The 24698-nt window shown below is 38.3% G+C and overlaps 1 protein-coding gene and 3 long non-coding RNA genes across 8 annotated transcripts in view; 2 read left to right on the top strand and 2 right to left on the bottom strand.

The window, feature by feature from the left end:
• The window catches only part of LOC125300380 (major facilitator superfamily domain-containing protein 8-like), a 106209-nt gene that overhangs the window by 46939 nt on the left and 34572 nt on the right, over positions 1 to 24698 (top strand). Inside the window, exon 1 of one of the 4 annotated variants that reach the window (XM_048252279.1) lies at positions 22566 to 24416. The exons of the other annotated variants lie outside the window; for them this stretch is intronic. The gene's annotated coding sequence lies outside the window, so the exon portion shown is untranslated. Of the gene's footprint in view, positions 1 to 22565; positions 24417 to 24698 lie in introns of those variants that run through there. 4 annotated transcript variants of the gene reach the window in all.
• LOC125300385 lies at positions 2635 to 21376 on the top strand. 2 transcript variants are annotated; one of them, XR_007194544.1, is made up of 3 exons: positions 2635 to 2744; positions 3614 to 4037; positions 21302 to 21376. It is a non-coding gene; the product is annotated as an uncharacterized LOC125300385 (long non-coding RNA). The 2 variants fall into 2 exon arrangements; XR_007194545.1 differs by lacking the exon at positions 21302 to 21376 and adding an exon at positions 5551 to 5635.
• On the bottom strand, positions 19841 to 21108 carry LOC125300386. The gene is made up of 2 exons (XR_007194546.1): positions 21027 to 21108; positions 19841 to 20549 (listed from the first exon to the last, which is right to left on the bottom strand). It is a non-coding gene; the product is annotated as an uncharacterized LOC125300386 (long non-coding RNA).
• LOC125300384 lies at positions 21211 to 24350 on the bottom strand. The gene is made up of 3 exons (XR_007194543.1): positions 24241 to 24350; positions 23267 to 23321; positions 21211 to 21389 (listed from the first exon to the last, which is right to left on the bottom strand). It is a non-coding gene; the product is annotated as an uncharacterized LOC125300384 (long non-coding RNA).

The raw sequence follows: 24698 nt of genomic DNA, 5'->3' as shown, positions 1-24698 counted from the left end.
TATTATTTTTGTTAGCCTTATAATGTTACTGCGACTACACTGCACATGTCTGTACATGATATTCATACACTGTTCACACTGCATATCCATTTCTATCCTGCTCTTATAAGGCTACTGCTAATACATTGCACATATTTATATTTAATTTATATTACTGTAAACCATACCACTTTCTTAACTGTATAATTCTTTACTGTCTACACTGCACTATATGTCTTCTACTGCTTATACTGCACCACCGGTCTATACTGTGTGTCACATTGCACTTTTCTGCTTTTTTGCACTTCTGGTTAGACGCAAACTGCATTTCGTTGTCCCTGTATTTGTACTCTACACAATGACAATAAAGTTGAATCTAATCTAATCTTCATTATTTTAGAAGGAGAGAGAGAAGAATGAGTAATCACAGCCTTGACCATGAAGCAAGGACCATGAAGGGATGGCCATCGAAAAGAAATACCTGAATAGGCAGTTACAGGCTACAGAAAGAAGATGCGGAGAGTGATCTCCCAGCATCCTCAACTGGGTATAAATGTTTGTGTATGTGTGTGCATGAGTCCACATGCACATTTCAGGTCCCTGACAGATAGAAAGTGTAGGTGCTTCTCTGACACTCTTCTATTACACCGACATAGGGAGACACTAATAGCATTTACAGCCTAATGACTGCCTTGAATTAACGTGTATACATGTGTCATTTAAAGTCCCCCTAAAGAGTATTTGTATTTACCTTAAAATAACGTTTCCAAAATCATTTTGATGGCACAAACTTTTAATAGGGCAAACATCACTCAGAGTAGGTTTTATCGCTTGTAAAATAGCCATATGAAGTTGCTGTTTGGGTAGGAACACTGCACTACATTGGTGCTGCTTTACAGGAATGTAGTTATAGGAACAGTCCACTTCTAAATCAGTTCTACTAACTACTCTCCCCCAAAACCGTGTTTTCATTTGCATTCGCACTGGCCAAGTGGCCATAGGAACTGATAGGAGGGGTGAGGACGCCACCGTCACTTGCTACAGGGTTTAAAATAGGCATGCACTTTCGCCTTGCCAAATGCGAGTAAATTAACTAACTAGCCTATATTTACAAATGATTTGAATGACCCTCACTGTCTACTGTCGCTTCAAAGCATTCCACGGTCGGGACAGAATGAAACAGGCATGATGGACTAATGAAGCCAGCAGTTTAATCTATAAACGTTTAACATTGTTGCCATGAATACATACCACAAAATATACACATGTGTATTTTATAAATATGTTGTAATTGCATTGGCAGTAAGTTGCTAATGGCAATTATTCTTTCCCTTTGACACATGAGAAACATTAGAGTGGACAGTGTTGCAGTGGCTCTCATTTTTTTCTACAAATGCTGACTTGCACTACATACTTGGTTTCCCTCTTACTTTGTAACTTTTTCCACCAAATGTATGTAATAAATTACTTTTTGTTCAAATTCACTTTTGGTGTGGTCTCCCCATTGCTCCACCATAAGCCATGTGCACCATGACAAATGTCTTATGATTTAAGTTGCACACATGCTGTCTGGGGATTAGTAAACTATATGCATGTGGGCCTACTAATGAATTTAAAAACAGTACGTGTATTTACTATTGTTGATGTTGAGACACTTGCATACTGTACTACTACACCTGTGTTGGCCCTGAATGAAATAGTCTACCCAGGTTAACATTTCTTGCACTTTATCACAATACTAAAGCGTCTGATACCTTAGTGATTGAGTTTCTGTACGACACTATATGAACACAGATTTCTTCCTAAGATAGTTTTGCTGTAGTCCAACTCCAGTGTGAAATAACTAGACTAGCACCTTGCAAAATCAATGCTTCCCCAACTTTTTTGCTGACGCAAATGTAACCAGCTGAACACCACATTTGCCATTACTTGTATACTGCAAAGATGACGTTTAGTCTCTGTGTTTTGAGATAAAATGCAGAAGGCCGAACTTCGTTATGAGGTAGGACAACATTGTTACTGTCTTCCTTCCCATAAGCGACATAAAGGCACTTTGTGATTATCTGAAGCCAACTGAGTAGCCAACTGGAAATGTAGCTTACGTTATAACGGGTATTGAGAGTTTGACTAATAATGTGGACGAGGAAGATGAACAGTGCCTATAGTATAGCCTACGAACAGGTTGGCATATTTAGCGAACCGATTTGTAGCCTAAAGATACATTTATAACGAAACTCAATATCCAACATGACAGTAGCCAAGGCTATTTCAGTGTTTTCAAGCAGGCCTAGCTTCAGATAGTTAGCTTCAGACAACCCCAAGTAGGCCTAGGCTAGCTTATATTGTTCACAGACGCGGTAAAATAGGCTACAAGTTTGACGTGCTGCGTGGCGCTCAATAAAACCTTAAAACGAAAGAGTCAGGGCTAATTGTATTTCACCAGATACATATTCCATCTTCTCCCCTATACAGTGTAAAATATAGGCTATCTATTTCGCACTGACGACTTAAATTCTCCCTTTTTCATACGTGTTTAGACAGTGTTTCACGAAGATTCTAAGAGACATTCACCTAGAAATTAACAGCTGATCGGAACGTGATTATTACGTCATCCGGAACTTTTTCGCAAGCCGGAACTTATTGTTCATGACACACCCACTCTCTGGTCCGCGCATGGTGAACATCAATCGGGCAACACCCACATTTTCCCCTCCATGATCTGCTCGCACTCTACAAGAAATAGCACAAGGAACTGCAGTAGCAAGGTGAACACACTCTAATGGTAAAGTAAACACACCTCAAAAACAGTCAGTCATTCATACCACACTGCAAATTTACCTGAGAGGATATCCAAACTCTTGAACAGCCTGGCTGAAAAAGGCAAGGTTTGTGTCGGACCTGTTGTTGTCATCCGCATTCAAGTACATTATCTGTAACATTTCAACCACATAATTACTGAAGGTCATATTATCTTACTAGTAAAATGGGTTAGGTCTTGCCAGGTATCTTGCCATTAACCTGTCTGGCTTGCTTGGAACTAGGCTACTAGTGGGACAATAATAATAATAATAACCTATACTATTTGGATCCCATGAGGGAAATTTCATCTCTGCCTTTAACCCAATTGTGAATTAGTGAATTTACACAGCACAGCACACAGTGAAACACGCAGTGAGGTGCACAGCACACACTAACCCGTTACAGATGGCAGCCTGCTTATAGCGGCGCCTGGGGAGCAGTGAGGGGTTAGGTTCCTTGCTCAAGGGCACTTCAGCCATGGTCCACTGGTCGGGAATCGAACCGGCAACCCTTCGGTTACAAGCCCGAAGCCCTAACCAGTAGGCCATGGCTGCCCCAAGGCCTAGTGCCTGCTCTCTCTACCTGCTGTATCTGTTTTATGTTGTCTCTAAAGCAATAGTTATTGATAGACAATTTTAACCTATCCTTTACTCTTACCTTGCGTGAGAAACCATCAATGCCTCCAAATATGACAATGTTATACCTAATAGATGAGAAGAGGAACAACAGTTAATACTTAAATTGTTAGATTACAGTATGTAAGATTTACAGATCTAAGCACCACAAAGGTATATTACTTTACCGTATCAATTTGTGTTTTATGTCAATATGAAAGAGGTACTTGGGGCATGGAACAGAGTATGTGCGCCTTACAACACATCCCAGCTGAGTCATCCTTGACACAACCCCAAGGCTGTCCACTCTGTGCATTGCTGCCCTGATGCGATCCCACTGAACCTGATGGCCTAGTCTTCCAAGTGCTCCCCTCATTGTTCTGTAGCCTGAGTGTGGCCACCACTGTTTTACCTGAGACACCAGTTCATCAAGCTCAGCATCTGAACACCTACTGTACTGAGCTCGCTTGCCAGGCAGGTTATGGGCAGCCATGGATCTATACAGTGTTGCACGGGACACCCCCAGAAAGTTGGCAATTGTGATCACTGGGTGTCCGTTTTCCATCAGATGCTGTACATAATCCATATTGATTGCGATTTTTGGTCGCCCACTCCTAGGACATCTTTCAAAATGAATTGGCATTGGTAAGTGATCGTCTTGGTGCACTCTCAACTGCTGAAGTGCCCTGCACAGCTCAATTAATCTATCCATGACCTCTGGAGGCACTGGAACATGCTGGGCAATAATGTCCATGAAAACCAGTTCCTGTGTGCAAACGAATTCTAGGAAGTCAGGATCAAGGGGTGTTTGTTGGAGAGCCCGATGAACTCTGTCGCGCAGTCTTTCCATCACATACTGCATTAATGCGTTCTAGAAAGCCAAACATTAAATAAATAAATAATTCAGGCAATTACTCAAAATAACACGTGTAGAAGGTGATGGTTGTGTATAATGTTAAGTGTGTGTGTGTGTGTGTGGGGTGTACTATGTGTATGTAGGGGTGGTGGTGGTGGGGGCTGTGTGTGAGTGTCTATGCTCTGAGTCTAACTACCCAGCTGAAAAAAACAGCTTAGATTATGGTTTGCTGGTTTAAGCTATGTTTTTGTGAGTTTTTATTTACTGGTTTAGCTGGTTAACCCAGTTTATGACAGTCACCAGCTGAGTTTTTATGGTTTAGCTGGTTGGGCCAGCTTCATGGCTGGTCAAACCAGCCATGACCATCTTAAACCATCAATGTAAGATTGATAGCCTGGTCACCAGCATGACCAATATAAAACATTACACTTACCGACATGACCAGCTTCCTAAGGTGGTCTCACAAGAAAATCCAAGCGGTGGCCCAATGAGCAAACTTGTGAGAAGATGCAGACGCACACCAGATTGCGAGGTGCTGGCCGCCTAAAGTTAGTCAGTAGGTTAGAGAGGTGCCGCACACTCCGAGTCCATCATTTTGAGGTTCTTTATTAGTGATAACGTTTCGGCCTTCCTCAGATCACATAGTAACAGAGGTTCAACCTACAGTTTTTAGCCAGATACTTGATTAGTTCTAATTATATACAGCTGGCCAGGCACTCATAATTGGCTTAGACTAGTGGGCATGTAAACCCAATACACTCACATCTACAATTGTAACGTTACTGTGACGCTTGTATTACATGCCCACTAGTCTAAGCCTGCACAGCAACTCTGGCTAAAAACTGTGGGTTGAACATCTGTTACGAGCCTATGTGAACTGAGGAAGGCTGAAATGTTATCATTGATAAAGAACCTCAAAAGGATGGACTCGGGAGTGTGCGGCATCTCTCTAACCTACAGCCCAATGAGCAAAACCAGCCCAAACCAGCTAAAACCCAACTAAAACCAGCCACCAGCCTAAACTGGATTTTTCAGCAGGGTAGAGTGCCCAGTCAGAAAACGGGAGTCTGGTCACCCCATAACCCCACCCCAACCCCATAGACAGTAAATTTTGTGTCAAACTAGCAACATGTTGACTAGTATTGCTAACCATGCTAGCAAAAATGTATAGTTTTCATCAAGTAACAAGCATACGACTGTGTGGACAACACTGCCTTCAGATGAAAACGATAACCATCTTTACTTATTCCGTTATTACAGTTTAGCTGGGGCTCAATTAGCTTGATTTGTTTCGTTTTGTAGGGACCTGGGATCATAGAGCTGCTATCATACCTGGCTAACACTCGCAGACGTCGAGTCAACACCTGCTAACGTCTGTATACTGACCAAGTAAACTCATATCTCTCTGAAGAAAAAATCCACTATAACACACACAAGTAACAAATAGAACTACTTACCCATCCAGGTAATCCACCGGTCGCTTCCACGTTCATCTTGTAATTGCGATTGAGGCCAGAACCGGATACCAATGACTGTACAGCCAGAGCCTAGCTATCGTTGCACGACGCCTTTGCACAACACTGCCATCTGCTGGTTGTTCAGTGGAGGGTGTCTTCGCATTCAAATCTAGTGGTATTTATTTGTGGATCTTGGTGTGCAGTAGGAATGTCTCAAAATTACGTCATCGACATAAAAGCAAAAAGGACATTCACAAATGCAGATTCCACATACAAAGTCAAGCATATTTATTTTCAAATCTCGAAAATATATTTACAAAGACACATTTATTTATATAAATTTGTTTATTTATTTGTATTTTTGTATTTTGTACTTGGATATTTATAAATGTATGTATATGTATATATATCCTTTTATATTTATTTAAATATTTTTGAGACAATCCTCACTCCATATATTTTAGCCTATATGTCTTCGTAGACAGTAGCCTAGGCTACACCATTAGGCCATCTTGAGAATAAAAGACTTCAAGCTGCTAACAATCATCCTCCACAACCATGAGGATAGGTAGGCTAAACGGTCGTTCGTCGCCTTTTTGCCTCTTATTGTAAAACCAACTGTTAGGGCCTACACACGTGGTCGGCATCCCAGTCAATATTTGATATTAAAATTTCAATTTTGAAGCTATTTGTAACTATGTGTAGCCTATGCAACCCGACTGTTGTAGGCTTGCCTACCACTCTGCAGTGCCTTGCCTACCATTCTTGCCTACCACTCTAGTTGTAAACAAACGGTGACGTAACATTAGAACGGAGGTGCAAAACCTTAATAGGAACAGAATCTGTAGTCTTAAGAGAGCCAGATTGTATGCTTAAAGCCTGAGACAGAGTATATAGTTTAAAAGTTGAATTTAGATAGTGTAATGGATGTTGATAGACAGAAAGTTGAATGGATGTTGATAGGCAGATTGTTTAATGGATGTTGGTGGATAGTTTAATGGGTGGATGAGTGAATGGTTTGAAGAGGATGAATGGATAGAAAGTTGGATGGAATGTGCCTTATATCCTTGTAGAATGGAGAGACACAGAGAGAGTTGGCCTAGTTAAGCAGAACAGGTGCAATCAGTTTAACTGGCCCTTTGATGGGTCCTAGTGAGCAGCTGGAAGTTGATACAGGTGCAAATCAAGTTAATTAGCCCATTGTGATGTCATCAGCCAATGTTAAGTCTATGGGGAAAAATAAGCTTGTTTTTTATTAAAATCTCAAAAAGTATAAAGTTTACAAAAGTGAAAAACACATTCCCCACGTGTCCTTTTCAAGACCTACATTACAAAGTTTGAACGAAGTTTCTACGTTAAACGGTTAAAGCTGAATTAGATGCAGAAATTTGGTGGGAAGAATAATAATAACTAGAAATGCAATTCCAAGAAATTACCAGTGCATGAAAATGCTAAGTTGTGATGTAAAATATCATGTATAGTTAAAACAGATAATACAGAGATGGTTACTATGGTGATGCTAGGATAGACATGGTGGTTGAATAGCTTAATAAAAGTTGATAGTTTAAAAGTAGACTGTTTAAAAGCTGAATGTAGATAGTTTAAAAGTTGTTGATAGACAGTAGATAGTTTAAAAGTTGTTGATAGACAGCTAGTTTAATAGATAGTTTAATGATAGTTTAAAAGTAGACCGTTTAAAAGTTGAAGGTAAATAGTTTAAAAAGTTGTTGACAGACTGGAAGTTTAATGAATGTTGATATTCAAATAGTTTAATGGCTGTGTATAGGTAGATATTTGACGATAACTGAAAGTTGGAATGGCTCTGATGTTTGCTAGCAGTTATGCTAAGATTTTTAACTATGCTAACCATGCTACTTAGCTAATGTTTTATAGTAGTGCTAGCAATGCTAACATGCTAACCATGCTACTTAGCTAACTTAGCTAACATTTTCTAGCAGTTTTGATAAACATATTAACTATGCTAGCAATGCTAACTATGCTAACCATGCTACTTAGCTAACTTAACTAACGTTTTCTAACAGTTTTGCTAAACATGCTAATTATGTTAGCAATGCTAACTATATTAACCATGTGACTTAGCTAACCTAGCTTATCATTTTTAATAGTTATGCTAACTATGCTAACTAACATGCTAACAATGCTAACTATGCTAAGTATGTGACTTAGCTAACCTAGCTAATCATTTTTAGTAGTTATGCTAACTATGCTAACTAGCATGCTAACAATGTGAACATGCTAACTATGCTAACCATGTTACTTAGCTAACTTAGCTAATCATTTTCAGCAGTTTTGCTAAAAATGTTAACAATGTTAACTATGGTAACCATGCTAACTAGCTACAGTGGGTAGGAGTCATAGTTGATGACAAGTAACAGTTACAATGGCTGAACAGTTCAGTAGTTTAAAGGGTTAAATTGTTTAATAGTGAAATATTGTAGTGAGGACTTTTATTTTGAAACAGTTTTTGGCAGAGGAAACAGTTGAACAGGATGTGTAGTCTTAATAGGGCCAGTTTGTATGCTTAAAGCCTGAGACTGGCAGTTGATCCAGGTGGCCTGAACACCTGCCATAGGATTCTAATTGCTTAATGGCCGTATTATGATGTCATAATCGGCAATGTTAAGTCTATGGGGATTTTTAAAAAGTTTTTAAGTTTCAAAGTTGAAAAGACATACCAACCTGATCTGTTTGAAGACCTACGTTACAAAGTTTGAATGAAGTTTCTAAGTTAAACTGTTCAAGAGAAATTGCGTACGGAAAAAGTGGTAAGCGGAATAATAATAAGAAGTTGCCTAGGAAGAACAGTACAGTGCATTTTCATGCACTGTAACTAGAAAAGCATTTCCTGAAGGAAATACAGTGCATGCAAAGTTGTTGTTGGTTTGGTTGCTAGGGTAATTATAGTGGTTGCTATGCTATAAAATGGTTGCTAGGCTGTTGCTAGGGTAATTATAGTGGTTGCTATGCTATACAAGTGGTTTCTAGGTGGTTGCTAGGTTGTTGCTAGGGTACTTAAGGTGGTTGCTAGGCTGTTGCTAAGGTAATTATAGTGGTTGCTATGCTATAAAATTGGTTGCTAGGTTGTTGCTAGGGTACTTAAGGCGGTTGCTAGGCTGTTGCTATGGTAATTATAGTGGTTGCTATGCTATAAAAGTGGTTGCTAGGTTGTTGCTAGGGTATTTAAGGTGGTTGCTAGGCTGTTGCTAGGATAATGATAGTGGTTGCTATGCTATAAAAGTGGTTGCTAGGTTGTTGCTATGGTAATTATAGTGGTTGGTATGCTTTAAAAGTGGTTGCTAGGTTGTTGCTAGGGTATTTAAGGTGGTTGCTAGGCTGTTGCTAGGATAATGATAGTGGTTGCTATGCTATAAAAGTGGTTAGCTATAAAAGTGGTTGCTAGGTTGTTGCTAGGGTATTTACGGTGGTTGCTAGGCTGTTGCTAGGATAATGATAGTGGTTGCTATGCTATAAAAGTGGTTGCTAGGTTGTTGCTAGGGTCATTATAGTGGTTACCATGCTTTATAATGTGTAAATAGAATAAAAAAGGAAGAATAATTAAAAGTTATTGAAATTGGGAGAAATAGAGAGAGGGATAGAGAAAATGAGGGAAAGTGAAGAAAAGGAAGTGAAAGAAAGTTGGGATTAGAAGTGAGCTATTCAGTTGAATGGAGAGGGACACAGAAGAGGTTCCATTCAAGTTGCTGCAGGCAGTCAGTGAGAGAGCACAGGTGCAGTTGATTGCATTCTATTTCCTTAATAGCCTATTATGATGTCATAAAGCCATGTTAAGTCTATGGAGAATTATAAAGTTTAGTTTTTATTTAATATCTCAAAAAGTAAAAGTCGTAGAAATATGAAAAGTCATAGAACAAAATTTGCAGCAAAAGAGCTACGTGTGAAGTTTGAACCAAGTTTCTCACGATAAGCAGTTCAAGCCAAAATAGGGCCTGGAAGAATAATAATAACTAGAAAAGCATTTCCTGAAGGAAATACAGTGCATGCAAAGTTGTTGCTGGGTTGGTTGCTAGGGTAATTATAGTGGTTGCTATGCTATAAAGTGGTTGCTAGATTGTTGCTAGGGTAATTATAGTGGTTGCTATGCTATAAACGTGGTTGCTAGGTTGTTGCTAGGGTACTTAAGGTGGTTGCTAGGCTGTTGCTAGGATAATGATAGTGGTTGCTATGCTATAAAAGTGGTTGCTAGGTTGTTGCTAGGGTCATTATAGTGGTTACCATGCTTTATAATGTGTAAATAGAATAAAAAAGGAAGAATAATTAAAAGTTATTGAAATTGGGAGAAATAGAGAGAGGGATAGAGAAAATGAGGGAAAGTGAAGAAAAGGAAGTGAAAGAAAGTTGGGATTAGAAGTGAGCTATTCAGTTGAATGGAGAGGGACACAGAAGAGGTTCCATTCAAGTTGCTGCAGGCAGTCAGTGAGAGAGCACAGGTGCAGTTGATTGCATTCTATTTCCTTAATAGCCTATTATGATGTCATAAAGCCATGTTAAGTCTATGGAGAATTATAAAGTTTAGTTTTTATTTAATATCTCAAAAAGTAAAAGTCGTAGAAATATGAAAAGTCATAGAACAAAAATTTGCAGCAAGAGCTACGTGTCGAAGTTTGAACCAAGTTTCTACGATAAGCAGTTCAAGCCAAAATAGGGCCTGGAAGAATAATAATAACTAGAAAAGCATTTCCTGAAGGAAATACAGTGCATGCAAAGTTGTTGCTGGGTTGGTTGCTAGGGTAATTATAGTGGTTGCTATGCTATAAAGTGGTTGCTAGATTGTTGCTAGGGTAATTATAGTGGTTGCTATGCTATAAACGTGGTTGCTAGGTTGTTGCTAGGGTACTTAAGGTGGTTGCTAGGCTGTTGCTAGGATAATGATAGTGGTTGCTATGCTATAAAAGTGGTTGCTAGGTTGTTGCTAGGGTCATTATAGTGGTTACCATGCTTTATAATGTGTAAATAATAAAAAAAAGGAAGAATAGTTAAAAGTTATTGAAATTGGGAGAAATAGAGAGAGGGATAGAGAAAATGAGGGAAAGTGAAGAAAAGGAAGTGAAAGAAAGTTGGGATTAGAAGTGAGCTATTCAGTTGAATGGAGAGGGACACAGAAGAGGTTCCATTCAAGTTGCTGCAGGCAGTCAGTGAGAGAGCACAGGTGCAGTTGATTGCATTCTATTTCCTTAATAGCCTATTATGATGTCATAAAGCCATGTTAACCCTCTAGGCGCCACAGTCGACTATAGTCGACAAGATGCGGTACTGAATAAAACGGCCGATTTAGTCAAATAGGGTGTCATATTTCGTTCGACCTCCACCCCACTAGATGGCAGACATGTCATACGTCATCCCCGAGTCGAAAAAAGGGCACTCTTTAAACAAAACTTTCGCGCTACAGCTGCATTGAATCAAGTGCGTACAATACCGGAGCTAGTGTGCGTGTGAGCCACTTTGTCAGAGCGATATTGTCAACGTCAGCGAGTATTTGCATTAGATTATCGTCTAATGGCATCAAAAAAGTTTACCTGAAATGAAGTGTTGGGTCTTCTATTCGCGGACCCTGATTCTGAAGGGGAATATCTGCCTTCAGAAAATGACAGTGATTCGTTTAGTGAGGCTTCAGATGCGTCCCTGCCTTGCAATGATGCAGCTGGACAAAGTGAGAGTTTACTCCATAGTTTAGCTTACACCAAGCACAAACGTTGAATCGTTTGCCCAATGTCACTGGTGGCAATAATGTTTCACGGGTTCGGAGTGTTCATCGGGAAGTTAGCAGGGTGTTAGTGGTGTGGCAAACAAGGCTGGAGGTAGCATAATGTCCATAGCGCTAGCTTCTGTCTTCTGAACGTGTGCCTCTCCACAATTGCGGCGACAGTAACGTGGTGGAGCCTTTGTCTAATGCCACTGGGTATGTTAGACGAGGTCGAAGTGCTAATAGTACAGTTAGGGGGGAACGTAGTGGCAGTGTGGGGAGTCGCAATGAGAATGACAGTAGGCCTAGTCCGAGCTGCGCAAATTCTCTCCACTCGGCGCGCGCGAGGCAGATCTGGCCATGCTGCTCACATGGTGGAGGTGGTGACACGCTCTTTCCCTCTCCCACACACACACACACATTAGGCCATGCATAGTCTATCACAAGATGATGGGAATGCCGGCCCTGTATGGATAGGGATAGGGAGTCATTATCTCTACAGCAAAAGGCCTGCTACATAAAAAAAAAGTCAGCCATTTATTAGTAATGATTTACACTGTTGATTTGCTATATATTTCCCTGATCATTTAGGACACACACTTTTTGTGTGTTCATGTCCTTGTGATGTGTGTGTCTTTGTCAGCTAAGAAAAAAAACAAAAAAACATCAACAAAAAGAAAAAAATACTAACATTGTCTCTTGTCTTGTCTCGTCATCTCACTCCTGATCTGTGCCTTGCCGTAGCAAATGAGCTTTTGAACTAAACAGGTCTTGTCTACTTGTGTTTGTGTGTCATCTGAATAATATATATGTGCCCCATACATGGAATCAGAGTGCCTACTGTATGTAGTAAATGGAAAATCTCTACAGCAAAAGGCCAGTCTACCGCTACATGCATTTGGTTTGTTTCTGCCATTTATTAGTAATGATTTACACAGTTTGTTCACTACTTACTATTTACCTGAGCATTCAGTATTGTGCAATATAGCATACAGAAGGTGAGGGATATTTTGGGGGGAAAGAAGTGGTGCATTTTATCATTCAAACATGCGACTTTTCATGAAAATTCTATAATCCAAGATGGCCGCCACCATATGACGTCATAATATGCAAATTAGATATAAACATTTAATCCCTACATAAACTTTGGGTCATCCTTAATATTTCTCTAATTTACAGAAAGTCTGTATCTCTTATCACTTTTAAGATATAGCCTTTTGAAATGAAGATGTCAAAATCGAAAGCTTCGAAAAAAAACCTCTGGCGCCTAAAGGGTTAAGTCTATGGAGAATTATAAAGTTTAGTTTTTATTTAATATCTCAAAAAGTAAAAGTCGTCGAAATATGAAAAGTCATAGAACGAAAATTTGCAGCAAGAGCTACGTGTCGAAATTTGAACCAAGTTTCTACGATAAGCAGTTCAAGCCAAAATAGGGCCTGGAAGAATAATAATAACTAGAAAAGCATTTCCTGAAGGAAATACAGTGCATGCAAAGTTGTTGCTGGGTTGGTTGCTAGGGTAATTATAGTGGTTGCTATGCTATAAAGTGGTTGCTAGATTGTTGCTAGGGTAATTATAGTGGTTGCTATGCTATAAACGTGGTTGCTAGGTTGTTGCTAGGGTACTTAAGGTGGTTGCTAGGCTGTTGCTAAGGTAATTATAGTTTTTGCTATGCTATATAAGTGGTTGCTAGGTGGTTGCTAGGCTGTTGCTAGGGTAATTTTAGTGGTTGCTATGCTATAAAAGTGGTTGCTAGGTTGTTGCTAGGGTCATTATAGTGGTTACCATGCTTTATAATGTGTAAATAGTAAAAAAAAGTAATAGTTAAAAGTTATTGAAATTGGGAGAAATAGAGAGGGATAGAGAAAATGAGGGAAAGTGAAGAAAAGGAAGTGAAAGAAAGTTGGGATTAGAAGTGAGCTATTCAGTTGAATGGAGAGGGACACAGAAGAGGTTCCATTCAAGTTGCTGCAGGCAGTCAGTGAGAGAGCACAGGTGCAGTTGATTGCATTCTATTTCCTTAATAGCCTATTATGATGTCATAAAGCCAATGTTAGGTCTATGGGAATTTTAAGTTTAGTTTTTATTTAATATCTCAAAAAGTAAAAGTCGTAGAAATATGAAAAGTCATAGAACGAAAATTTGCAGCAAGAGCTACGTGTCGAAGTTTGAACCAAGTTTCTACGATAAGCAGTTCAAGCCAAAATAGGGCCTGGAAGAATAATAATAACTAGAAAAGCATTTCCTGAAGGAAATACAGTGCATGCAAAGTTGTTGCTGGGTTGGTTGCTAGGGTAATTATAGTGGTTTGCTATGCTATAAAAGTGGTTGCTAGATTGTTGCTAGGGTAATTATAGTGGTTTAATTATAGTGGTTGCTATGCTATAAAGTGGTTGCTAGATTGTTGCTAGGGTAATTATAGTGGTTGCTATGCTATGCTATGCTAAAATTTGGTTCAAGAGCTACGTGTCAAAGTTTGAACCAAGTTTCTACGATAAGGAGTTCGAGTCAAATTAGGGCCTGGAAGAATAATAATAATAGAGAACTAGAAAATGCAATTCCAGGGAATTACCATTGCATGTAAATGCAAAAAAGCTGCTGTGTATAACATTATATTACTTACAGTATGATTATTCAGATTACATAGTCTTACAGTATTCTTGAAAACCACTTACTTTAGATGTTAGCTTAGAGTATATGACAGTCAGTAAAAATAAATTGTCAATTCAATATTGATCAACATTCTTTGTTTCAGAATACACTAATGAACACTTACCAATGTAAGCTTGAAGTAAAAATCACAGTTTTGTATATATATACAGAACTTGATAATGCCAATCATATTATCCTAAGACAGATCTATTTATCAGTGGTAAATCTGAACTGGCAGCAACAGCTAGAGGCCTCAGTTAATGGTGTTAGGTCAAATTTGATGGTGATATATACACTGAAGAATAAAAGAGTCAGCCCTTCAGATGATCAGTTTTAGACAGGACTTAGGTTAGAATCTTATTTTTCACACAGCACAGCTCAGGTCTAAAAAGAGAGATCTTACAGCACAGGTATGATTCAGAGGTATGAATGATTCACAAGTATACAAGTTACAATGTCTCAGTGTAGATCTCGGATAAGTCTCAGTATGGTTAAATGGTATGTGCACAGATATGTTGAGATATGGTCACATGTTTGTAAGAATGTATGTTAGTAGGTATGTTGCTAGCAACATTGTCAGAGATTGGTTGACAGGTGTGCACACAGACAGGCACACACGTAATGTCATACACGGTCATCACCACTGGTCTGGTCTGGAACCTAAAAGACAAAAGCAAACAAGTTTAACAGTTATACTAAAACAATACAAGGAATGTCTGCAATTGTACAACTGTTCAATACAACTCATTTATTTAAGTGAAGTTGTTACATTACATTAGGCTGACACACTTTTAACCTAACGACTAACATCATAAACAGTTTAAGCTTTAAACAATTCTCTCAACAATTCTAGGACAATAAAAATAGGTAGAGTATAATCCAATTGTTGTACCATCAAGCTACTGGTAGTTAAGCTTAAATACTAGCCTATAGTATTAAATTGCAAACAAAGCAGAATTCTGTGTTTTATTGTTTTAAGTTTAAGGATAGTTGATAGCTAATCATATTTTTTTACATATAAAACGTTAACAGCTTAGAAAACTTTGCAGGCAATGGGTTTGTTGTTGCTGTTGATAATCATATGAGTAAGGATGGATCATTATGATACTAAGTATCTTGATAACCAACTGCTATAACTTGAACAGCTTGCTAGGTCTGTCAGCCACATTTTTTCCTACAGATTACAATGTACTACAACTGGAAAGCTTGATTCTCGGGCCAGGCTACACTTTAATTTATAGACCAGAACAATGCAGAAATGAGTAGGCCAAGTAAACATTATAGCCTATGTTGACAACACAAACATTATAGCTCAACTTAGTGTGTTTTAACAAGAGTTTAGTCGTATGGTCCATTTCCTAGCCTATTCATGGCTTTCATAAGGTCCCTTTCCACAGGGGTATTAATAAAGCACCAATGCATTCATAATCTAGGTGTTTGATTGTATACACCTGTGGAAAGGGGCCTGATGAAACCCATCAATAGACGAACTATAGCATACCGTGATAGTGTTTACTTAAGAATCAGGAGCGTAGAATGAAAACGTAGCCTGGCCTATTTGATACACAAACAAGCGGTGTACAACGTTAAACATTTGTTAAAATAAAAACAAGGAGCATATTTGCTAGCTTTAACTAAAATGTGAAAGGTAGAAGCTATAACGTTATGACCATCAACAAGTAGCTAACGTTATTCATGCCATGAATGAAACCCATGATGGGTTTCATCAGGTCCCTTCACACAGTAGCCTAGGCTCAAGCACCATGCAGTCTGCATTCATAAGCTATTCTAGGTGCTTGATTCTGTCGAAAGTGACCTGATAGAACCAGAGCCTAGAATCTATATGCCTAACGTTACTTCTCTGGTTTACGTTAACGTTGTAGTTAAAACGCTGCTGGTTAGTAGGCCTATGAACTAATGCATTAATTAGTGCATTACGTTTGATTGTCGTTCGCTATCGAAACCTACAGCTAATCGGTCACTGTAAAGTTGACGACATTAACGTTGATTAACAGTGGGTTTCTTTACATATCAACGCAGCAAGGTGCTAACGTCAACTATTTCACTAACGTTACCTAACGTTATAAAGTTAGTTTAGTTATTTGTGACACATCATTTCATACATATAACGCTAACGTTACATAATGTTTGACGACATAAATGACTCAAATACCAAAAAAACCCCGGAACACTAGAGAAATGTGCCTCTGAAGGTTTACGAGCAAATAAAGTGACCACGGCACAGCAGGCGAAGACGTTCAGAAGATTCACAGCTCCAGCAGTGGCTCGCGTTCAGCTGTTAATTGTTTTCAGCTGCAGGTCACGTCATAATGCTTAAAGTTGCCGCCATGGAGGTCAATGTTAAGTCAATGGGAATTTATTGCTCTTTTATCGTAAATATCTCAAAAAGTATAAAGTTTACAAATGTAAAAATTACATTGTACAATTGTCTGTTACAAGGCCTTTGTAGGAGTGTTTGAATGACGTCAAACGGTTCAGTGGTTTTAGTGTCATTAAACGTCAAATTCGGTAGGAAGACTAGAAAATGCAATTCCAGGGAATTACCATCACATGTAAATGTAAAAAAGCTGCTGTGTATAACATTAAATTACTTACAGTATGATTATTCAGATTACATAGACGTGTCCAGTATTCTTGAAAACCACTTACTTGATTAGATGTTAGCTTAGAGTATATGACAGTCAGTAAAAATAAATTGTTAATTCAATATTCATCAACATTCTTTTTTTTTAATACAGCAGAATGATACTCAGAATACACTAATGAACACTTAACAACCAATGTAAGCTTGAAGTAAAAAAAAAAAGCACAGTTGTGTGTGTGTGTATATATATACAGAACTTGATAATGCCAATCATATTATCTTAAGACAGATCTATTTATCAGTGGTAATTCTGAAATGGCAGCAAGAGCTAGAGGTCTCAGTTAGTTTAATAAATAGGTCACTTTTGATGGTGATATAGACTGAAGAACAAGATTCAGCCCTTCAGATGATCAGTTTTAGACAGAACTTAGGTTAGAATCTTAATTTTAACACAGCACAGCTCAGGTCTAAAAACAGAGGTCTAACAGCATAGTTAACTTTCACAGATGTCACTGCACATGATTCAAATGTATGCATGCTTCATATAGTTGTCGGCATAGTCCTCCTGCAACAATATAATACTCAGAATGTCTCAGTGTAGATCTCAGATCTACGTCTATAGTTCAAAGGTATGTGCAGATATGTTGAGATATGGTCACATGTTTTTAGGAATGAATGTAAGTGTTAATGTCAGCGATGTATGGTTGGCAGGATGCGCACAGACAGGCACACACGAAATGCAATACACGGTCACCACCACACTGGCCTGGCCTGGAACCTAAAAGACAAAAGCAAACAAGTTAGTTATACCAAAAACAAGGAATGTGTACAATGTTCAATGTTCAATACAACTTAGATATTTAAGTGAGATTGTTGCACCATAAATTTGTAATGGTAGTTAAATGTACTAGCCTATAGTATTGCAAACAAAGCAACATTTTGTGTTTTATTCATTTCAGTTTAAGGATAGTTGATAGCCAAACAGTTTGAAGTAAACAGCTTAGAACACTTTGTAGGCAAAGGGTGTGTTGTGGCTGTTGATAATCATCAACTGAGTCTTAAGGATGGACCATTCTGATATTATGTAACTACAATAGTTTATACAGCTTGCTAGGTCTGTCATCCACATTTTTTCTACAGATTACGATGTAGACCTACTGGTAACACTTTACTTGACGGGTGAGTTCATAATACATTCATAGCAGCTGTCATAAACTGCACATAAAGCATTCATGACTGTTTCATGAGACATGACTCAACATTCATACCAAACCTTTCATGAATGTGGAAAGTTGAATGTGGAAGGTGGAAGGTTTCATGAATGTGGAACGACGACAACTTGTCAAAATAAAAGTCCAACAATCGCAAAGCAGCATTGCCATTTTTGTTCCAAACCTCTTACCTGATCACATCACATCTGAGTCAATGGGCTACTCCGGTGCCAAAAAGACAGAACATGGTCAAGCAAATAATTTTTGTTTCATAAAAATGTATTTGTTTTATGATGTAACCTTTGCAGATGATTTCTCATCTTTTGCTACTGGGAATGTCCAACCTTTCCAGGTTACACAAATACGGGTCAGCTGAATGTAGGCTAGTTTACCTCCCAGTGTTAAACTCAGTGATTACGAATACTTCACAACTTGTATAGTAAAGTGACATTCCATGAAGACTTCATAAGATATATTTATGAAATATTTACAAAGGCTGGAGAGAAAAATGACAATGCGCCTTTGCGATTGTTGGACTTTTATTTTGACATAGTTTGGCTATTTGTCACCTATCATTTCATACAACATAATGTTTGACGACATAAATGAGTCAAATGCCAAAAATCGGACCACTTACCGTGTCTGTAATTAGAGAAGTACAGTCAGTTACGAGCAAGTAGCCTAAAGTGGGATCACGGCAGGCGATAAGACGAACGTTCAGAAGACTCCCAGCTCCAGTGGTAGAGGTATTGCGTTCAGCTGCAGGTCACGTCATAATGCTAAAAGTTGCCACCAAAGCGGTCAATGTTAACTCAATGGGAATTTGTTGCTCTTTTATCGTAAATATCTCAAAAAGTATAAAGTTCACAAATGTAAAAAATACATTGTACAATTGTCCGTTACAAGACCTTTGTAGGAGGGTTTGAATGACGTCAAACGGTTCAGTGGTTTTAGTGTCATTAAACGTCAAACTTGGTCGGAAGAAGAAGAATAAAAGACGATAATAAGAAGAACAGTGATAATAGTCCATTGCATGCAATGCAATAAGAAGAACAGTGATAATAGTCCATTACATGCAATACAAATAAAAATAAGTCAGAAGAAGCCCGTGGAATAACAATACAGTGCATTTGCATGCACTGTAATAAGTCGGAAGAAGCCCGTGGAATAACAATACAGTGCATTTGCATGCACTGTAATAATAATAATAATAATAATAATAATAAGAAGAAGAAGACTTCGGATAACAGAACAGTGCATTTTCATGCACACTGATAAAAATATTGAGCCTGATCTACTTAAAAAAGGCAAGGCAACTTTTTGCATCAGATTAATATGTAGTTAAAGCAAGGCTGGCCTTTGTATAGGCTACTTAATTTCTTGTGTGTAAGAAATGAGTTTTGTAAACTCATGTCTTAGTCAATATTAATTTATCAAGTAAATTCAACTTTTATCTTTCAAGTAAAGTCAACTTAGTTTTGTAAATGACTGAACCTTATTTTATAAGTAAATTCTTTGTTAATTAAACTAAGTTGACTTTTTGTACTTGCAAAGATAAGTAGACTTTTCAAGTAAAAGTCACTTCCAAAACTCATGTCTTACATTCAAGAAATTAAGTAGCCTATACAAAGACTAGCCTTGCATTATATACATAATCATCTGATGCAAAAAGTTGCCTTACCTTTTTAAGTAGATCAGGCACAATATTTTGTATCATGTTTGGTCTACTTAAAAACTTAAGTATGTGTCATCTATGTGTTCGAAAAGACAATCCTCTTATCACATGTCAAGATATGCTGCTGTGGAGCCAAGTGTAGACCATACTGATAAAAAGACAGGAGCTGCAACGATTAGTTGATTGATCAATTTAGTTGCTAACAACTAAATAATTTGTCAGTAATTAGAATTTTCTTTGAGTCATTTTTTTTTTTTTTTTTTTTTTAAGAAGAAGAATCCCAGATTCTCTGATGTAAATGTTTTAAATTGAGAACTGGTGATCAGGACAAAACAAGACATTTTAGGTTGCAGCTTGGGCTTTGGGAAAGAGTGATCGATTTTTCACCATTTCCTTACATTGTATGGACGAATCCACAAATCAATTTATCAAGACTATCGACAGATTAATTAATTGGTTGCAGCCCAACACTGGAAACTTAGCAACCCACATGAGTCAAACAATCTCAGATATAATTATGCATCTTAACCCAAAACAAGACACGGAAGTCATTTAGCTCAAATAAATAAATTTATTTGACAAAAGCCAAAAGAACAAATCAAAATACATTCTATTACAAACAAATCAAAATACATTCTACTGTATACACCATCTGTATAGATTTTAAGCTTGCAAACAGACCTTGAGATCATGGACTTTGGAGGACAGTTTTTGGTTTGCATCCTCTAGCTCTAGGAAAATCTTCTGAAAGACCTCAAACGTGTATTTCAGTTTATTAGGGTACCTCAGTTCCAAGGCATAGATAAGGCCCATCAGATAGGTGCAAGCATGTGCCACATCTGGGATACCAAAAAGGTCCCTCGATGGCTATTCCAGCTTGCTTGGGGAGACCATCCCCGGCTTTGCTGACAACAAAGATGCCGAGGGCAAATGTAGTAATAGCTTCTTGGATGGTCGCAGCATCGTCGTCATTAATAACCTGTGAAATACAATAACACTTATTTATTGTATAGTAATGTGAAGGATGCATAACTCTTTGTTCCCCTCTCCAAACAGATGATCAGATTGTTATGTGGTGCTTTTGAGTAGTATTGTAGCTTAACAAGGGTGTCTACAGGTATCACAGAGTTCAATCAAATGCCATTTAAGGCCATTTTAATTCAATTTGTTGGAGTAATTAAGCAATGCAGCTTTATACAGTATAAAGAATATCATATATTTGGTTCTGTTAACTACATAATTATACAAATGGTTATACATCAGTGTTATCAACAAACCCTAGGATATTCGTGTACATGTCACTAGATATCTGTGAGGATTTCCCATGTTTCACTACAGCATTTTTAATAATTAAATACTAAAATATTATCAGTACCACAATGGAAAAAGTCCTGAACTTTGTGTTTTTTTCTTGATTATACTTTGTGTCCTTCATGCATAGTAATATCTTCTTTACCTGGTAGTCTTTCATTAACTCTCCAGTGTATTCACCAGTCCTCTGATCACAACTTCTCTTCGCGACTCAATTGTGTCGTCCTACAAAAATATGGAATGAGATTACTAATTAATACGAGAAATATGAGATTAATATAAAATATGAGATTACAGACATCAGAAAGCTACTACATACAACTAATTACTACCACACTGTTGTAAATACATGCCTCATTTAACATGTCAAAGGGTCTCATCAAGTTTCTTCCCAACGGCTCCACCCTTCCTCCTGTACAGGCAACAGCTTGGGTGTGTGTTGGTCCAACTTGCCCAGGAATGTGGACTGCAATAGCTTCAGTGTGATCCTGCAGAATTCCTTCTCGATCTGAGAGACCAAGAGATGTAGACAAGACATGGAGATGAAGAAACATAATGAGACAGACACACATGGGCAAGAGAAACAGAACAAAGACATGGACAAATTAATCCAAAGATCACACTGAATAAATCAGTCTGCTGGTTGCAGAACTGGTTACAGAAAGACCTTGCCTCTCATTGACTTAAGTCTTACATGTACATTTTTGGCCTTTCCTTATCTTACTCAACTTCGAGAAAGTTCTAAAACATTTGATAGTTTTGACATGATATACTCGGTGTATATTACAGTTTTTTCTGATTGCTTAAGCACATTTTTTGTAACTATGGCTTTTTTTGCAAAACTCTACACACAAATGGCAAAACCTCTCACCCAATCAGCAAAACATTGTAGTTCTCTTGCAAAAGCTAACACACCTTGCTTAACTCTTCACACCTTCGTAAAAATGGTGTTTTCGTATCTAACAGTAAACACAAGCCATCACAATAGTAAGCACACAATGTGCCAACAACACACTGATGGTATGAATAAAAAACACATCTGGCTTTTGCTTTCTCTGTGCACAAGGTAGACTATGTCAGTTTGAGGTCATACTTTTGTCATAGTTCTGTAAACATACAGGGATCCCAACTTCAAGTATTAGTGTTTATTACACATCAAAACAAACACAAGTGTGTTTTTCCAAGTCAAAACACAAAATAGCATTTCACTGAGACAAAACAAATCAGTCTACATCGGGTCGTCTCTCTCAAAATTCTATCTACATCACATGCAATGTCCTAGTCCAAGGCACCGGGAAAAATATATTCTGGAATGACGTATCTAGGCCTGACATGACAATATCCCCACATGACTGTTTTTGTGTCTGTTTTTTTCTCTTCTCACTCTTCCTGCTCACTCCATCGTACCCATTGTACATTACCTGTGGCTTATTTATAGTGCTTAGGCTGATTGCAAAGTGAACTAATTATCTAAAACAGTTTTCACATGAGAAAGTGTGCCAGAGAGTTGGCAAAATAGTGTAAATAATAGCCATTGTGCCTACAGTTGTGCAAAGTGTGTGTTACAAAATTGCAAACTGAGTGCAAAGCAGTGTTTGTGCTTTTAGTTTTGCGAACTCAGTGAGTGGTTTTGCCATTTGTGTGTAGAGTTTTGCAAAAAAAGCCATAGTTACAAAAAATGTGTTTAAGCATTCAGAAAAAACTGTAAATGTTACCTATTCCCAGGTATGATTACGTACCTTGGATTTATTTTAAATGATGTAAAAACGGCAAACCTTCGTTACGTTAAAAGGATATTGATGACAAAGGCTGCACTTTTAAGATTGACCATGGTTTAGTTTTCGGTTCAAATGGCTTTTTGAATGGGTTCGCCACGGGCAGTTGGTTGTAGTTTTACGGTCCCTTAATCACTCAAGTTTATCACTGTTGGCTTGTGCCCATTCGTAGCGAGCCCATTTAAGAATAGCGTAGAAATCCAGACGCACCCTAGCGGCAGCAAATGTAGTTCTAATTCGGCTAATTCAAGAAGTCGTTTGACCAGAAAACTAAACCATCGTCAATCTTAAGTGCAGCCTTTGTCAATATCCTTGTAACCTAACGTTTGCCTCGAGTATTTACACAAATGCATTTGTACACAAGGCACACAAGGCGAGGGTTTTGCTTTAACGTCACACACGACTAGTAGCTTCTAGTGCTAGGCTAAGTCCACTAGTTGAGTAAGGCCACTTGCTAACGTTAACATTCATTTTCAAATTAAACCAAAAGACTCGACTAGTTCTACTGTTCTAGAGTCTTGTAGTTTAACTTGAAGATGGAAGCTAATCTAACCATAGACAGTAAAATAAATATAACCAGGTATCGATACTTGGCAAACTTTATTCTTACCTTAACGTTCAGTGGACTCAATCATAAACCCAGCCTCTGGAAATGCGGTGGTCTTCTGCTCTTTTCAACAGATGCGTGCCAGTTGGCGGGAGTACGAAACAGCGTAAATGAAACAAGCTTTTTGTTTGTTGAGTGTTTGTACTTGAGAAGATCGACTGGGATAACTTAATAATGTATGTAAATGAAAAAACACACAATTTTATTGTAATTTGAACAAATGCAGATTAATTTCAAACAATACATTTTCATGTAAAGATACAAACTGATTTTTTTATTGTTAATTTCACAGATTTAATTTATGTTATATCTACACATGCTCAGAAACACTTTTTCACTGTAATAAGAAAAAGAAGAAGACTTCGGATAACAGAACAGTGCATTTTCATGCACTGTAATGAAAAAGAACTCAACGTAGGCTACTTGACAAAAGCAATTGCTTTCCACTTGCTTTGACCACGGGCATTAATTAGGCTAGCCTACTCAGTGTGATCTAAAGGTCTAATTAGTAGACTATGGCATTACTGATCTTTTTTTGCATTTGAAAGCTCACTACAGTTTTACAAATGGGAAAAGTGCTACCATTTACATAACATTAGGCTACTGTCTTCTGTGTTTTTACTATGCCCTGTATTTGGTTGCCCAGCAAAAGTTAGAAGCATGTCAGCAGACAGAATTGAATTAACTGAGCAGGGGAATGTGACAGTGCGTGCGGCGCACGGTCGAATGACGAGACTGTAATAAGAGTCACAGGACGCGCTGGTCATCAGATATTTCCTCCCACTTATCGGAATAGTTAACGATGGAGAAAATTATTTTCCATGAGAACCTTTCATTAGGCTATGTAAACTGAAATCTCAGCCCAACTAAGCAACGTGAACACCGGAAGTGATCCACTGGTGTAAACTACGGGATTTGGATTTGAGTGATAGCAGAGCCCGTCTACGGACATTCTCTGGTGATAGCAACGCGCCTACCTCTGGCAAAGTCGCCGAGTGGACAGTCGACACACAGGCAGTTTCGACCAATGACTTGGTTTTCGGTCTGCAGTTTTCAGATGGCTACCGCGACATGATGGGGTTTAACCAGAAAAGGATGGGATGATACATTTTTAAAAACAACGCAGCGGGAGGTTTTGTTTTTCGTCTCTCAGGTAGGCTGGGCTATAGCACAGTGGCCTTTAAATCAAAGCCTGATGTCTGTCCGTCGGGTTCGAGAATAGGATGCAGAAACAATAATTTAATGTTGTCCAACGTGAGGATATTCCATAGATTTGTCTATCTTCATTCACTGTGTTGTGCCCATGGTTAACGTGTGAGACTACGCCCCCTGCTGGAGACCTCTGCCTGGCACTAATTGGACGCAATGTCCCTCGGATTAAGTTATGTTGTCCGTCCATCCTGTTTCCAAAAGAAGCACCGCTGAAATGGCGATT

The sequence above is a fragment of the Alosa alosa genome, chromosome 9 (assembly GCF_017589495.1).
Source record: "Alosa alosa isolate M-15738 ecotype Scorff River chromosome 9, AALO_Geno_1.1, whole genome shotgun sequence".
In the NCBI taxonomy this organism is placed as follows: domain Eukaryota; kingdom Metazoa; phylum Chordata; class Actinopteri; order Clupeiformes; family Clupeidae; genus Alosa; species Alosa alosa.
This window is presented reverse-complemented; position numbering and strand designations above follow the sequence as displayed.